Source organism: Entelurus aequoreus, linkage group LG23, assembly GCF_033978785.1.
Source record: "Entelurus aequoreus isolate RoL-2023_Sb linkage group LG23, RoL_Eaeq_v1.1, whole genome shotgun sequence".
NCBI classification, from domain to species: domain Eukaryota; kingdom Metazoa; phylum Chordata; class Actinopteri; order Syngnathiformes; family Syngnathidae; genus Entelurus; species Entelurus aequoreus.
Window position 1 is genome coordinate 39,526,289 of NC_084753.1, and position 18,030 is coordinate 39,544,318.

General features: G+C 41.3%; 1 pseudogene; it reads left to right on the forward strand.

Moving 5' to 3' along the window:
* LOC133640878 (zinc finger protein 850-like) overlaps positions 1-18,030 on the forward strand; it is a 39,975-nt pseudogene that overhangs the window by 13,849 nt on the left and 8,096 nt on the right.

Here is an 18,030-nt window from a genome sequence, read left to right on the forward strand (position 1 = left end):
TTATTTATGTTTTTTGAAATAATGAAGGGTTACATATTTTATTTTCTAATTGTAGATGATTCCATAGATTAACACCTTTATATGATGTACATATTTGTTTTACATGTGTTCATACCTTTGCTTTTTAGTACACATAAATCCCTCTTAGTTCATATTTACTGGTTCACATCTGAAACATCTTCTGGACCACTTCTGGAAGCATATTATTATTTACTTCATACATCATTTGAACAGTTGTGTTTTACACAAGATCATTTACTTTTAAAATGTGTGACTTTATGAATCATTTGTTGGGTCTCTATAATCCATTCTATTAATTATCTTTATTACTCTCTTGTGTAATATGAATATTGTTTTGTGATTGTTTTATATGTATGTCCCCAGACCTTTATGCAATAAACAATGTATGCTTCAACTAAAGTTGGGTACAATAAATGTAGTTAATATCTGTGGGTATGTATTTTATTCTATTTATTATCATAGTCAATTTTTTAAATGTTTTCTTTATATGACTTACACGTAGTTTCCAGGTTACTTCATCATCTAGACTAACTCAGCCTGGAGGATGTGTGTAATGTTGAGATGTATTGGAGATGACTTGGTTTGTTTGGATGTTGTCAACCTGTCAATTGTCAGATCTCGCAAGAGAAACAAGCAACCAGTTAGGTTGGGTTGATATCAGCATACTTCAGTCATCAACAATTATACCATCTGAAAAAAGGACATTGTAACAGTGTAGGTCTGACTTGGTAGGATATGTACAGCGAGCAGTGAACATTAGTGAGCTCAGAAAGCATAAGAACAAGTATATACATTTGATTATTTACAATTCCGGGGAGGTGGTATGTGGTGGGGGGAGGGTGTTAGGCTAGGGTTTTAGCTGCTTGGAGGTGTTCTTTTAGTGAGGTTTTGAAGGAGGATAGAGATTGACTTTCTTTTACACCTGTTGGGAGTGCATTCCATATTGATGTGGCATAGAAGGAGAATGAGTTAAGACCTTGTTAGATCGGAATCTGGGTTTAACGTGGTTTGTTGAGCTCCCCCTGGTGTTGTGGTTATGGCGGTCATTTACGTTAAGGAAGTAGTTTGACATGTACTTCGGTATCAGGGAGGTGTAGCGGATTTTATAGACTAAGCTCAGTGCAAGTTGTTTTACTCTGTCCTCCACCCTGAGCCAGCCCACTTTGGAGAAGTGGGTAGGAGTGAGGTGTGATCTGGAGTGGAGGTCTAGAAGTAACCTGACTAGCTTGTTCTGGGATGTTTGGAGTCTATATTTGAGTTTTTTGGAGGTGATGGGGTACCAGGAGGTGCATGCGTAGTCGAAAAAGGGTTGAATGAGAGTTCCCGCTAGAATCTTCATGGTGCTTTTGTTGACCAGAGAGGAGATTCTGTAGAGACATCTTGTTCGTTGGTTGACCTTTTTGATTACCTTGGTTGCCATTTTATCACAGGAAAGATTAGCCTCTAGAATGGAACTTAGGTAAGTGACCTCATCTTTCCTGGTGATAACAATGTCACCCACTTTAATAGTGAAGTCACTGACTTTCTTAAGGTTGATTTGGGACCCAAATAGGATGGATTCCGCTTTACCTAAGTGTATGGATAGCTTGTTTTCAGTGAGCCAGGTGCAAATACTAAGGAGTTCAGCACTGAGGATTTTTTCCACCTGTGACTTGTCCTTGCCGGATACCAGCAGGGCCGAGTCATCCGCAAACAGGAACAATTCACAGTCGCATGCTGATGACATGTCATTAACGTATATTAGGAACAGTAAAGGCCCTAATATACTGCCTTGGGGGACTCCACAGTTTACTGAGAGGAGGGGGGGGGGGCAGGGTGCTGTTCACCTCTACCACCTGTTTCCTCCCCTCCAATTAAGATTGCATCCAGCTCGATGAGGTTTTGTCAAATCCGATTGCTCTGAGCTTATCCAACAGTATAGCGTGGTTAACGGTGTCAAAGACCTTCTGAAGGTCCAGCATGACCATGCCGCAGTATTTGCCCGCGTCCACCTCATGTTTGATGTGGTCGCTCAGATAGAGAAGGCATGTGTTAGTGGAGTGCTTTGTTCTGAAGCCGGATTGGAATTTGTACATGAGTTCTTTAGTGGCAAGGTATCTATCGACTTGTTCATAAACTATTCTTTCCATTACTTTCAAAATGGAACTGAGAATAGAAACAGGTCGGTAGTTACCAGGTTCTAATTTGCTTCCTTTTTTAAAAAGGGGAGTTACTCTTGTTATCTTGAAATCTTTTGGTACTTGGCCTTGTTTAAGTGAGAGGTTTATTATGTGTGATGATTGGGGCAATGGTGGTGGCAGAGTCCCTGAGGAATCTGGAGGGGATATTGTCAAGGCCAGTGGCCTTGGTCTTAAGAGTGGGTGGCAGGATAAACAGGTCAACAACGCAAGAGGAATCAAAACATCCTGTCAAAGATCTGCATATCACCTTACTTATCCTTCAATATGTTCCCGAAAAACTTGGACTCAGTGGCAGGAATCATGTCTTGTCAAAGGTACGGCAGAAGTACTAGATATTGAAGTCCCACGCAGCTGTCAGAATAATTCTGTCACAATGTGTAACTTGCAGACGTCAGCACAGAAAACCAGAAAGGCAAACAATGGCAGACCTCCCCAGTCAAAGACTCGAGCCAGATGCGCCTCTGTGGACTATTTTGGTCCATTTGAAATCAAAAGGGGCAGGACCATAGTGAAGAGGTATGGAGTCATTTTTACTTGCTTGACGATAAGAGCCGTACACATGGAAGTGGCTAGTTCTTTGGACACGGACTCATGCAGTCACGCGCTGCAGAGGTTCATAGCAAGAAGAGAGCAAGTCCAGTTGATGCATTCTGATAATGGGAAACACTTTGTGAGTGCTTTGGATAACGCAAAGAACCAAAGTACCGTGTTGGAGAAAGGCATCACATGGATATTTAACCCCCCTGCTGCTTCACATTTTGGAGGCGTATGGGAGAGGCAAATACGGACAATAAAGAAGGTTCTCAGTTTCATTGGGAGACAACAAACGGTTGATGAAGAAGGACGACGTACTTTGTTGTGTGAAGTTAAGGCAATTATCAACAGCCGCCCCATCTCAAGCGTCCCTACTGACCCAAATGACGTGGAAGCCTTAACTCCCAAGCATCTATTGCTGATAAAAGCCAAAACATCATCACCACCTGGATGATTTGACAGTAATGACCTGTACTCCCGACGTAGATGGCGCCGAGTCCAGTATTTGGCAGACTTGTTTTGGCGACGTTGGACCAAAGAACATTTGCCAGACTTACAAAGGAGGGTAAAGTGGTTCCAACCCCAGAGGAATATCAGCAAAGATGATATTGTCCTTATTGTGAATGACTCGTCCCCACGAAATTCATGGAGGATGGGCCGTGTGAGCGACGTGATTAACGACAACCAAGGACGGGTTCGACAGGCCCGGTTGAGGACCAGCATCGGTGTGTTCCTGAGACCTGTGACTAAGCTCTGTTTGTTGGTCGAAGGTGACGTGTAAACCCTTTATTATGTCACTTGAAACAGTGGTAAAGGCTGATCTCCTCCATGTGCTGGTGACCTCTGACTCCATCCCCTTTTCCTTTTGTTGTATCTTCCACACCAGCATACATGCAAAAGAGTTCCAGTTTTGTAAACAGTAAGGAAATGGTGTAAAAACATTTATCTGGTACATGCCTATAACAAAGTACATGTGTGTAACACCAAGGTACATGAAAGTACATGTGTGTAACACCAAGGTACGTGAAAGTACATGTGTGTAACACCAAGGTACATACCTATATCAAAGTACATGTGTGTAACACCAAGGCACATGCCTATTTCAAAGTACATGTGTGTAACACCAAGGTACATGAAAGTACATGTGTGTAACACCAAGGTACATACCTATATCAAAGTACATGTGTGTAACACCAAGGCACATGCCTATTTCAAAGTACATGTGTGTAACACCAAGGTACATGCCTATTTCAAAGTACATGTGTGTAACACCAAGGTACATGCCTATATCAAAGTACATGTGTGTAACACCAAGGTACATGCCTATATCAAAGTACATGTGTGTAACACCAAGGCACATGCCTATATCAAAGTACATGTGTGTAACACCAAGGTACATGCCTATATCAAAGTACATGTGTGTAACACCAAGGTACATGCCTATTTCAAAGTACATGTGTGTAACACCAAGGTACATGCCTATTTCAAAGTATATGTGTGTAACACCAAGGTACATGCCTATATCAAAGTACATGTGTGTAACACCAAGGCACATGCCTATATCAAAGTACATGTGTGTAACACCAAGGTACATGCCTATATCAAAGTACATGTGTGTAACACCAAGGTACATGCCTATATCAAAGTACATGTGTGTAACACCAAGGTACATGCCTATATCAAAGTACATGTGTGTAACACCAAGGTACATGCCTATATCAAAGTGTATGTATCTAACACCAAGGTACATGCCTATTTCAAAGTACATGTTTATCATGCAAGGTACCTTCAGGACCAGTTAACTTTAAAGGCCTACTGAAATGAATTTTTTTTATTTAAACAGGAATAGCAGATCCATTCTATGCGTCATACTTGATCATTTCGCGATATTGCCGTATTTTTGCTGAAAGGATTTAGTATAGAAAAACGACGATAAAGTTTGCAACTTTTGGTCGCTGATTAAAAAAAAGCCTTGCCTATACCGGAAGTAGCGTGACGTCACAAGAGGTAGGACTCCTCACAATTCCCCGTTGTTTACAATGGAGCGAGAGAGATTCGGACCGAGAAAGCGACGACTACCCCATTAATTTGAGCGAGGATGAAAGATTTGTGGATGAGGAACGTGAGAGTGATTGACTAGAGTACAGTGCAGTGTATCTTTTTTCGCTCTGACCGTAACTTAGGTACAAGCTGGCTCATTGGATTCCACACTCTCTCCTTTTTCTATTGTGGATCACGGATTTGTATTTTAAACCACCTCGGATACTATATCCTCTTGAAAATGACAGTCGAGAACGCAAAATGGACATTCACAGTGACTTTTATCTCCATGACAATACATCGTTGAAGCTCTTTAGCTACGGAGCTAACGTGATAGCATCAGGCTCCAATGCAGATAGAAACAAAATAATAAAAAACCCTGACTGGAAGGATAGACAGAAAATCAACAATACTGTTAAACCATGAACATGTAAATACACGGTTAATAATTTCCAGCTTGGCAAAGCTTAACAATGATGTTGCTAACGAGCCATTGAAGCTAACTTAGCTACAGAGCGGCGGCGGGCGTTGTAGCTTTCGACGACACCCCGGCCGCCGTCAGAGTCGGCAAGAAACATATATTTCCCCAAAGTTACGTACGTGACATGCACATAGCGACACGCACGTACGGGCAAGCGATCAAATGCTTGGAAGCCAAAGCTGTACTCACGGTAGCTCGTCTGTTATCCTGCTCAAACACAACACAACCTCCTGGTGTTGGTGTTGCTGTAGTCCGCCGCTAATACACCGATCGCACCTACAACTTTCTTCTTTGCAGTCTCCATTGTCCATTAAACAAATTGCAAAAGATTCACCGACACAGATGTCCAGAATACTGTGGAATTGTTCGATGAAAACAGAGCAGTTTGTATGGTGACACATTGGGTCCTTCGTCGCGCCGTCGATCGCTGAAACGCAGGTGAGCACGGCTGTTGATGAGCAGATGAGGGCTGGCTGGCGTAGGTGGAGCGCTAATGTTTTTATCATAGTTCTGTGAGGTCCGGTTGCTAAGTTGCTAAATTAGCCTTAGCGTCGTTAGCAACAGCATTGTTAAGCCTTACCAGGATGAGAATTTTTAACCGTGTAGTTACATGTACATGGTTTAATAGTATTGTTGATCTTCTGTCTATCCTTCCAGTCAGGGGTTTATTTATTTTGTTTCTATCTTCATTTGAGAACGATGCTAACACGTTAGCTCAGTAGCTAAGTGTGTCACCGATGTATTGTCGTGGAGATAAAAGTCACTTTAAATGTCCATTTCGCGTTCTCGACTGTCATTTTCAAGAGGATATAGTATCCGAGGTGGTTTAAAATACAAATCCGTGATCCACAATAGAAAAAGGAGAGAGTGTGGAATCCAATGAGCCAGCTTGTACCTAAGTTACGGTCAGAGCGAAAAAAGATACGTCCATCACTGCCTCATCTAGTCCTTCACTGTAACGTTCCTCATCTACGAATCTTTCATCCTCGCTCAAATTAATGGGGTAATCGTCACTTTCTCGGTCCGAATCGCTCTCGCTCCATTGTAAACAACGGAAAATTGTGAGGAATACTAGCTCCTGTGATGTCACGCTACTTCCGGTACAGGCAAGGCTTTTTTTTATCAGCGAGCAAAAGTTGCGAACTTTATCGTCGATTTTCTCTACTAAATCCTTTCAGCAAAAATATGGCAATATCGCGAAATGATCAAGTATGACACATAGAATGGATCTGCTATTCCCGTTTAAATAAAAAAAAATTCATTTCAGTAGGCCTTTAAATGTGATTTAGAAAAAGTTGCAATGTTGACTAATAAAACAAAGCTGGGTTTTTTTTTCTTTCAAACTGTCATTGCTCAAAACATAATATTGAATCAAAATCAACGTTATTATGAATTATTGACCTATCCAAGGTTCCCATTACTTCACATCAAATATTACACTAAGAAAAATATTTTTGGTGGAAGATTTTGCAAATTTGGTAAATAAATAACCCCAAAATGTATATTTTGTTGTTTTCTTACTGTACCGAAAATTAACCGAACCGTGACCTCTAAACCGAGGTACGTACCGAACCGAAATTTTTGTGTACCGTTACACCCCTATAAAATACTGAACAGATGTTTACTTTATCCCAATAAACATCTGTTCAGTATTTTAACATAAAATAGTTTGATTGTGAGGCATTAAAAGCCACAAAATGCATCATTCCAATGGTCAAATCAACATCAGAACCCAACATTGATTAAACGTCGTCAAAAAGCATGTTGTTTCAACGTTGTATTTGTGTTGTAGAATATTGGTTGGGAAATGACCACATTTCAATGGTCAAATCAACGTCACAACCTGACATTGAATAAACGTTGTCAAAAAGCATTTTGTTTTAACGTTGTATTTGTGTTGTAGAATAATGATTGGGAAATTACCAAATTTCAATGTTAAATCAACGTCCCAACCCAACATTGTCAAAAAGCATGTTGTTTCAATGTTGTAGAATATTGGTTGGGAAATGACCAAATTTCAACGGTCAAATCAACGTCACAACCTGACATTGAATAAACGTTGTCAAAAAGCATGTTGTTTCAATGTTGTATTTTTGTTGTAGAATATTGGTTTGGAAATGACCAAAATTCAATGCCAAATCAACGTCCCAACCCAACATTGTCAAAAAGCATGTTGTTTCAATGCTGTAGAATATTGGTTGGAAAATGACCAAATTTCAATGTTAAATCAACGTCCCAACCATTGATTCTAATGTGTTGATCAAATCCGCGTCTCTTTGTTAGCAGCTAACAAGCTAAGCTAACTAGCATGCTAAGCTAACTAGCGCGCTAAAACAACTAGCAAGCTAAGCGGGCCTAATAATCTCCAAAGTTGAGTGAGACGAGTGGAGTTTATCCTGACACGGAGGATGAATAAAGTGTAGTTAGTAGCGATGTGAGGAGATGTGCCGAGGCTTAGAAGCGTGTGTGGAGTAAAGGAGGACTTTGCTGCAAAGCGCATATCCTCCACGCATGCGTCACTTAGGGGCGGGGCCACAGAGTCATAGTGATGGGCAAGTCATGAACGAACCGTTCAAAATGTATGTTTTCATGGTGCCCACACAAAAAACATGGCAAAATGATATTTCCAAATATATCAACCTTATTTGACTTTTAATCAGGTATATATGAAAATAATGAAAAACTATTGTTTTTAATGCACTTATTTTTGCTGTTTTTATTTGCCATATGCGTTTCATAGTGTTGTATGCTCATGATTCATTATCTATCCACAAAGATGGACCACTATTTCTAAGAACTGGCTGTTGGCTTGCCTTACACAGTCCTACAGAACATGTGATTTCCTATTCCAGCAGATACTATACTTGAAATTACAAACAACCGAACGCCTGATTGTAGAACATTTTGTCATTTAGTTATCAACAATTTTAGCAGCTTTGGTTCATTATCATCCATTATACAGATGTGCATACAAATGTGAGTTTTGTGGAAGAAATGTAAGTAATATGAAGGAATAAAATAAGCTTGATCTCCTCTGTAAAATGATTTTGTGTATAATCTCTCAAATCTCCTGTTTTCATTTTGGAGTTTACACAAAGATGAGGATGAAAGTAAAAAGTGGGACGTGCTTTTGAAGAAGGAATAAACATTTGCAAGTAATTTCTCAGTGTGGTGGTTTTGATAAGACAGAAAATATTGTTTGACTCGATTTCAGTCCTTCATGTTGACGTTACCAGTTCACCTCCAAGGACTAGATGTGTCATCACAAGTCCTTCAGCAATGATGCATGTAGATATTATCAATCACAGGGAAGGTATTTATTATTATTTTTAGGTACTATGCCTCTTTGTTTTAGCTGGAAAAGGGCAGGAATAGCCTACATCTTCCTCCAGAAGAGAACATGTCTGTGACCTCTCAGATGATCCAGAAACTGGAACCTCCCACTAGGGGTGTTGCTAAGCATAAAGCTCGACTAGGACACAGCCCCCACTATGACTACTTTGGACCCCTCCAAAACACACACACACACACACACACACACACACACACACACACACACACACACACACACACACACACACACACACACACACACACACACACACACACACACACACACACTTTTGTCTCTGCTTCAAGGGAAATAAATATGACATGTAGTCTCTTCTCAAGGTTAGGGCTTCAAGGATAGGGCTATCACTTCTGCATTCCGAAGTCCAAATTAGGGCTTCTTCCCTATGAGGAGTGATCCAGCCCACCTGAGAATGTCAAACTAAGGGGCCTTATCTTATTATGTGCTCAAACTGAAATACTACTATTTACTTAAACTTGGTTCTTCGCTTTCTCCAAGGTGAATATAAACCTTCACCATAAGCAAAACATAATATGAGTTAATTAGTTCACTTCAGTATCTAATGGTGCATCAGAATTGGTGTTTTGTAGGAAGAATGTTGTTCCTCTTTTGCATCGGCCTTGTGTGTCCTCACCCAGCCAGTCTCTGGTAAACAATGTCCCATCATGCTGACATCCACTGAATGTGAGGGCTCATAAAACACCACATAAACATACATAGGCCAGCCCCTGGGGTCGACTTCCCAAGGATGCTGAGTGTCTCCTATCTTGGGGAGTTGTGAAGAAGTTGTAACGGACAGGACACTGACGGCCAAGTGGGGGGGTCAGTATTTTGGTCAGCAACAGGGCCCCAAAATTGTAAACTGACTGACACTGTGTAAGAGAGACATGGCACCATCTGTGTCCTATTTGATACGATGACATTCAGCATTTTTCAAGGTCCAACTTTCAGACAAGGGTCGATGACATCAAATGGAAGTATACATCTGACCTGGCTCCTCACAGGAACTGCAGTCTTGTTCTAGTACTTTGAATAAAGTTCTCCTAGGACTGTGGATTAGTCCGCCCCCTCCTCACAGTTTCCCATTGTTTACAATGCAGCGAGAGAGATTCGGACCGAGAAAGCGACGATTACCCCATTAATTTGAGCGAGGATGAAAGATTTGTGGATGAGGAAAGTGAGAGTGAAGGACTAGAGTGTAGTGCAGGACGTATCTTTTTTCGCTCTGACCGTAACTTAGGTACAAGCTGGCTCATTGGATTCCACACTTTCTCCTTTTTCTATTGTGGATCACAGATTTGTATTTTAAACCACCTCGGATACTATATCCTCTTGAAAATGAGAGTCGAGAGCACGAAATGGACATTCACAGTGACTTTTATCTCCACGACAATACATCGGTGAAGCTGTTTAGCTACTCAGCTAACGTGATAGCATCTGGCCCAAATGCAGATAGAAACAAAATAAATAAACCCCTGACTGGAAGGATAGACAGAAGATCAACAATACTATTAAACCATGGACATGTAACTACACGGTTAATAATTCCCAGCTTGGCGAAGCTTAACAATGCTGTTGCTAACGACGCCATTGAAGTTAACTTAGCAACGGGACCTCACAGAGCTATGATAAAAACATTAGCGCTCCACCTACGCCAACCAGCCCTCATCTGCTCATCAACACCCGTGCTCACCTGCGTTCCAGCGATCGACGATGCGGTCGGCGGCCCGGAGACGTAGGAAGTCAAGGTGAGGTCGCCGGCTAGCGCGTCTGCTTTCCAACAAAGTCCTCCTGGTTGTGTTGCTGTAGTCCGCCGCTAATACACCGATCCCACCTACAACTTTCTTCTTTGCAGTCTCCATTGTTCATTAAACAAATTGCAAAAGATTCACCAACACAGATGTCCAGAATACTGTGGAATTATGAGATGAAAACAGAGCTGTTTTGTGTTGGATTCAATGGGCTCCGAATACTTCCGTTTCACTGGCGACGTCACTCGCATACGTCATCATACAAAGACTTTTTCAACGGGAAGTTTAGCGGGAAATTTAAAATTGCACTTTATAAGTTAACCCGGCCGTATTGGCATGTGTTGCAATGTTAAGATTTCATCATTGATATATAAACTATCAGACTGCGTGGTCGCTAGTAGTGGCTTTCAGTTGGCCTTTAAAGATTCCTCTTCAAGTATTTTTTCTGACATGTTTATGCTGTATTGCTTTGTTTCTTCTGCCTGTCTCACTTTGCTAGATGCATCATATTCAGACTAATGTCTCGCCTTACTTAGAGTGTGTTTACTTTTCCTAACTAAGAGTTTCCCGCTTATCTCCAACCCTTCCCCCATGCATTCCTGAGCTAAGATAAAATGTGTGTGCCTCACCGACACTCTCCTGTAAACGGACAACTTGTGTCTTTTGAAGCCTCCAATAAATACTAAAACAAAAAAGAATTCTCTGAACATTTCTTATTAAATAGATTATTAAATTGTAAAACAACAGACACTTTGCTTGTCATCAAGATGATGTTCCCCGGGAAGTCCTGTGGGGAGGTCTCAGAGAGTATGGGGTATCGGACCGTCTGATTTTGGCGGTCCGCTCCCTGTATGATCAGTGTCAGAGCTTGGTCCACATTGCCGGCAGTAAGTTGGACCTGTATCTAGTGAGGGTTGGACTCTGCCAAAACTGCCCTTTGTCACCGATTCTGTTCATAACTTTTATGGACAGAAGTTCTAGGCGCAGTCAAGGCGTTGAGGGGATCCGGTTTGGTGGCTGCAGGATTAGGTCTCTGCTTTCTGCAGAGGATGTGGTTCTGATGGCTTCATCTGGCCAGGATCTTCAGCTCTCACTGGATCGGTTCGCAGCCGAGTGTGAAGCGACTGGGATGAGAATCAGCACCTCCAAGTTCGAGTCCATGGTTCTCGCCCGGGAAAGGGTGAAGTGCCATCTCCAATTTGGGGAGGAAATCTTGCCCCATTTGGAGGAGTTTAAGTACTTAAGAGTCTTGTTCACGAATGAGAGAAGAGTGGATCGTGAGATCAACAGGTGGATCGGTGCGGCATCTTCAGTAATGTGGACGCTGTATCGATCCGTTGTGGTGAAGAAGGCAAAGATCTCAATTTACCGGTCGATCTTCGTTTCCATCCTCACCTATGGTCATGAGCTTTGGGTTATGACCGAAAGGACAAGATCACGGGTACAAGCGGCCGAAATGAGTGGGGCTCTCCCTTAGAGATAGGGTGAGAAGCTCTGTCATCCGAGAGGAGCTCAAAGTAAAGCCGCTGCTCCTCCACATCGAGGAGACAGATGAGGTGGTTTGGGCATCTGGTCAGGATGCCACCCGAACGCCTCCCTAGGGAGGTGTTTCGGGCACGTCCGACCGGCAGGAGGCCACGGGGAAGACCCAGGACACTTTGGGAAGACTATGTCTCCCGGCTGGCCTGGGAACGCCTCGGGATCCCCCGGGAGGAGCTGGATGAGGTGGCTGGGAGAGGGAAGTCTGGGCTTCTCTGCTTAGGCTGCTGCCCCCGCGACCCGACCTCGGATAAGCAGAAGAAAATGGATGAATGGATGGATGGGCTGCAATGGTTGTGTTCTCTCGAATGCAGAATTGTACACCTTTCCTGATTGTCAGCTCCCAGACAGTGGTCGAGGAGCGCAGGGGAGACATTCCCTCCAGGGCCGATGTATCGTCGGGGGTAACACCCTCCACTTTACCCGGCAGTGGGTCCTACAGTTCCGTTGTTGGGTCGGAATGACGACCCAACAGTTGTCGATTCATTGCAACTCTGTCACTTTATTTATGTTTTCCACAAAGCCAACCGGACATCCACTAAGCTACTAACGCTCCTGCACATTAACTGCTTCCACTCCCTCACCTCACTTGCCCACTCACTTACTCAGTCACTCACCTCACATACTGCCATTCTTAAAGGAGTATACACATTCTGGATGACAAATAAAACATAATTACACTCCAGCATTGTAATAAACATTAACATTTCCATACAGACATACAGTTCCATATACATTCAATATAACTGAAAGGATGCAGCATGACTAGTAGGAGTCAATATAAGGAGAATGCAATAATGTAGCTTGTAGTGCAAATGCAAGAATGTATCAGTCCATGTGTTTAGTGCACACATTACAGTCGAGCCAAACAGCCCTGAAAAATATTAGAATATCCAACACTCAGGCTACAATTTATGAGGAGAAGCAATTAGCATTTTAAAGTATAATGGTAGCTGAGTTCCCTGTAATAACTCCAAACACTCACAGAAAAATACATAAATTGCATTTTACGCCATAGTGCATACAATAACTATTGTCAAGTTGTTGTTTTTTAAGTAAAGAGCAATGCTATTAGCTTGAACAGCTTATACAGTAAATTCAATAAGTGCATTAAAAACAGCACTAGTTAATTATTTTCATACTTTTCTGATTGAAAGTCGAATCCAGTTTATATACTTGAAAGATCATTTGTTGCCATGTTTTGTGTGGGCACATTGAAAACATACATTTAGAATGAATCGTTCATGACTTGCCCATCACTATGACACGTTGGCCCCGCCCCTAAGTGACGCATGCGTGGAGGATATGCGCTTTGCAGCAAAGTCCTCCTTTACTCCACACACGCTTCTAAGCCTCGGCACATCTCCTCACATCGCTACTAACTACACTTTATTCATCCTCCGTGTCAGGATAAACTCCACTCGTCTCACTCAACTTTGGAGATTATTAGGCAAGCTAATTTGGAGATTATTAGGCCAGCTTAGCTTGCTAGTTGTTTTAGCGCGCTAGTTAGCTCAGCATGCTAGTTAGCTTAGCTTGTTAGCTGCTAACAAAGAGACGCGGATTCGATCAACACATCGCTTAGTTAAGATCAAGTGTGAGTGTAAAGTGTTGTGATTGTGTGAAAATGTGCGAAAGAACGATAGCAGAGTACAAAGAGGAACTTTCTCGGACAAAAGAAGAAAACAAGAGACTACGTCAACTACTGGAGGCTGTTTTCAAGAAACCTCAAGTTGTGTTACACAGAACAGGTTTGTTTACTTCTTACTCTCACATGTTTATTAACTTTATATTCCATCGTGAGCATGACGTGTTAGACTAATTTTGATTAATAGGTGTACTCAGACACATGATTGTTATTGTGTTATTAATGTGATAATCAGACAGCAGTCATTTCCATTAGATAATGTTCAAATATAGGTGATTTGGCACACTTATAATTAAAATAACAAAAATAATGTTGTTTTTCATCAGATATGTACTAGTATTGTATATGTGGATGGGGGCCCTGCTTTGGAAATAATGTGTACCCCTTTCAGAGATCACATTTAGTTCCACTTCAAACATTCACATGATCCACAATGAGATGAGATGGTATAACGTGAACAGTTCTGGAACTTTCTAACTCGGGGGGGAAACGGGATCTCGTTGGAAGCGAGATGTATTAGCGGACGCCGTTTGGGTATAACAAAATGGTGTCTGCCAATGTAGTTTACAATGTCACTACGTCAAACTTTTTTCACCAAGTACCACCTCAGAAAATACTTGGATTTCCAAGTACCACCATCATGAACAGCATTAAAATACAGTAGCATAGTAGGCCTTAATTATTCATTAAAAACAAGAAAGACACGTTATACTATACCATACCATACCAATGTTATTTAACAAGCATATTTAATATTTTTAGTTACTGTAACATTACACACAGTTTGAACAGTAACACTGTGTTTGCATGTAGGAAAATAAAACACTGTACTTAAATAATGAAATGATATTTGGCGTACCACTAGGTGATGCCTGCGTACCACTAGTGGTACACGTACCACAGTTTTAGAATCCCTGCACGGTCGGTTCAGGAAGACTTGATCAATGCACGCGTGCACAAAGACAACGTCACTTCCTTTTTACTTGTTTTACGTCAGTTATGTTCCTGCATGTTGTCACTACCATAGTTTTCTTTTTTGTCATCTTTACTTGAATAACAATGTCACATAAAAGATGACATACTGATCTTTTAAAAATAAGTAAGTGGATTGTTAAAAAAAAAAAAATCAACATTTAAAAAATAAATCACATGATGTGAGTCAGTGGCGCCCCCTTACGTCATTCATTGCAATGACAGAAGAGTGAAAGTGATTGAAATGGTGGCCATAATACTCCCTGATTTTTTACATCTACCCCTTGTTCATGTTTATATTTTGTTCCCTTTTACTCCTATGTAAGCTAGTTTTTATACAAAACATTAATAAAATATTCAAATATCACAGAATGTGACGTTTCAAAAGCACCTTTGTAAAAACAATTGTAAGTCCAGGAAGTGACGTAGTCTTCCGGTACCTATGGAGTAGTGACATTGACCACCACCACCGGAATATGTTTTATTTATTTCATGACAGCACGTCCCCTAAACGTTAAAACATCATGGACACGATTGAACACAGCATCCAGCAGTGGAAACGTGGCTTTATTTACTATCAAGTTCCTATTTTTAATTGTTGAAATGAAATCAGCAGTGACGGGCTAGTTGTTTTGATAGCGGCTAAATTAGCATGTCGCGATATTTGTACATGGGATCACGTCTGCGCCGAGTGGATGCGCAGAGGGTTGAAACAGCGCTTGTGTCTTCTTCCTTACGTTTACTTGAACATCATTATCCAGCACCATCTGCTGGTCACATTGTGTACCACAGTCACTTGAACTGCATGTCATGACACCTACTAACTCGTATGTCACTCAAAAGTGCAGATTTTAACCATTGGAATCATTTCTATAGTTTGAAAACATCCAGCAGGCAGCATTTAAATGTTAATTATGTTGTATTATCCCCAGGTAGCAAAGTTCATTTCCTTTTTTGTGCTGTTTTGCAAGACCCGAGTCACGTGACTTTAAACCTGACACCTCATTGGCTGCTTCTGAGACAGGCTCCATGGTTTTAGTCTTTTAACGGAAGTGAGTCTTGCTTTTTGAAGCAGCACATTTTTCAGCGCTGCATTTTTTTAACTGAATTTTTATGTACTGAATTTTCAACTAACTGCATCGTTTCGGATCGAAAAGCATTCTAAAAAAAGATAATTCCTGAATCCAAATACACAAAAACAGGTACCAACAAGAAAGAAAAGTAGGTTTTGTATTATAGAATCCCAACCTAAGAGGGGTTTTGAGACAAGAAAAAAATTAAAAGCCTTGAAAGTAATATAAGAAAAGTCCAATTAAATCTCCAATCTAAAAAAAACAACATTGAAATAAAGTGCGCTGGTTTAAGAGGACACGTTTAAATGTCAGCAGCAACATGAAAATAACTGACCTTTAACTATGGTGTTTTTATAGGTGAACATGATTATAGGACATACACACAATAAACATGATTATAGGACATACACACAATAAACATGATTATAGGACATAGGAGTTAACACAACTCGTCTACTTCTCATTGTTTATGAACTGGACTAACATAGTAAACCGGAAGTGCCCAAACTAGTGACATTAGTTTGGACACTTCCAGTTTACGACGTTAGTCCAGTTTATGAGACAATGAGAGTCAGACAAGTTGTGTTAGCTCTTACAAGCCTTGGAAAAGATAAGTCTTTTTACAATAAAAAATAAAAGTCCAGTGCAAGACAAAGCAAGATCAACAACAATAAAGAGCCTAAATGGATTCATCTGCTTTGGGACTTTATTAGAACGTCCTGGATTGGTTGTTAGTTGTCTGCCAAGCTGTACAACCTCATCACATATAGTGAGGGCAGAGCGGTAAAAAGACTAAAAGCCCAGCGGGCTTCACAGAGACATAACGCAGCATTCTCTTCAACATCCAGTGGTAAACAGCACACCATGGAGCATTCAAAAGAAGACGTAAGCGAACATGAAAGAAGTTCAAGATCGTCACATTCATCTCACTCAAGTCGGATGACGTCAGTGAGCGTTGCTGCTGCAAAAGCACGTGCTAAAGCAGAAAGTGCACGTGTTAAAGGCCTACTGAAAGCCACTACTAGCGACCACGCAGTCTGATAGTTTATATATCAATGATGAAATCTTAACATTGCAACACATGCCAATACGGCCGGGTTAACTTATAAATTGCAGTTTTAAATTTCCCGCTAAACTTCCGGTTGAAAACGTCTATGTATGATGACGTATGCGCGTGACGTGACTAGTTAAACAAAAGTATTCGGAGCCCATTGAATCCAATACAAAACCGCTCTGTTTTCATTTCATAATTCCACAGTATTCTGGACATCTGTGTTGGTGAATCTTTTGCAATTTGTTTAATGAACAATAGAGACTGCAAAGAAGAAAGTTGTAGGTGGGATCGGTGTATTAGCGGCGGACTACAGCAACACAACCAGGAAGACTTTGTTGGATAGCAGACGCGCTAGCCGACGCTAGCAAGTTCGCTCTAGCCGCCGACCGCACGGATGATCGGGTGAAGTCCTTCGTCCTTCCGTCGATCGCTGGAACGCAGGTGAGCACGGGTGTTGATGTGCAGATGAGGGCTGGCTGGTGTAGGTGGAGCGCTAATGTTTTTATCATAGCTCTGTGAGGTCCCGTTGCTAAGTTAGCTTCAATGGCGTCGTTAGCAACAGCATTTTTAAGCTTTGCCAAGCTGGAAAGCATTAACCGTGTATTTACATGTACATGGTTTAATAGTATTGTTGATTTTCTGTCTATCCTTCCAGTCAGGGGTTTATTTATTTTGTTTCTATCTGCAGTTAAGCCCAATGCTATCACGTTCGCTCCTTAGCTAAAGTGTTTCACCGATGTATTGTCGTGGAGATAAAAGTCACTGTGAATGTCCATTTCGCGTTCTCGACTCTCATTTTCAAGAGGATATAGTATCCGAGGTGGTTTAAAATACAAATCCGTGATCCACAATAGAAAAAGGAGAAAGTGTGGAATCCAATGAACCCTTGTACCTAAGTTACGGTCAGAGCGAAAAAAGATACACCCTGCATTGCACTGTAGTCCTTCACTCTCACTTTCCTCATCCACAAATCTTTCATCCTCGCTCAAATTAATGGGGTAATCGTCGCTTTCTCGGTCCGAATCTCTCTCGCTGCATTGTAAACCTCTGGTGACGTCACGCTACTTCCGGTACAGGCAAGGCTTTTTTTTATCAGCGAGCAAAAGTTGCGAACTTTATCGTCGATGTTCTCTACTAAATCCGATCAGCAAAAATATGGCAATATCGCGAAATGATCAAGTATGACACATAGAATGGATCTGCTATCCCCGTTTAAATAAAAAACATTCATTTCAGTAGGCCTTTAAACTTTCCTTTGCACAAAAAGAAGCAGAAATGCTAAAACAGCAAGCGGAAATACAAGCTAATCTGCTCCTGTTAAAATCAGCAAAAGCCGCTGAAGCAGCAGCAGCTGAAGCACATGTTTTAGACATATCAGCTCAAGA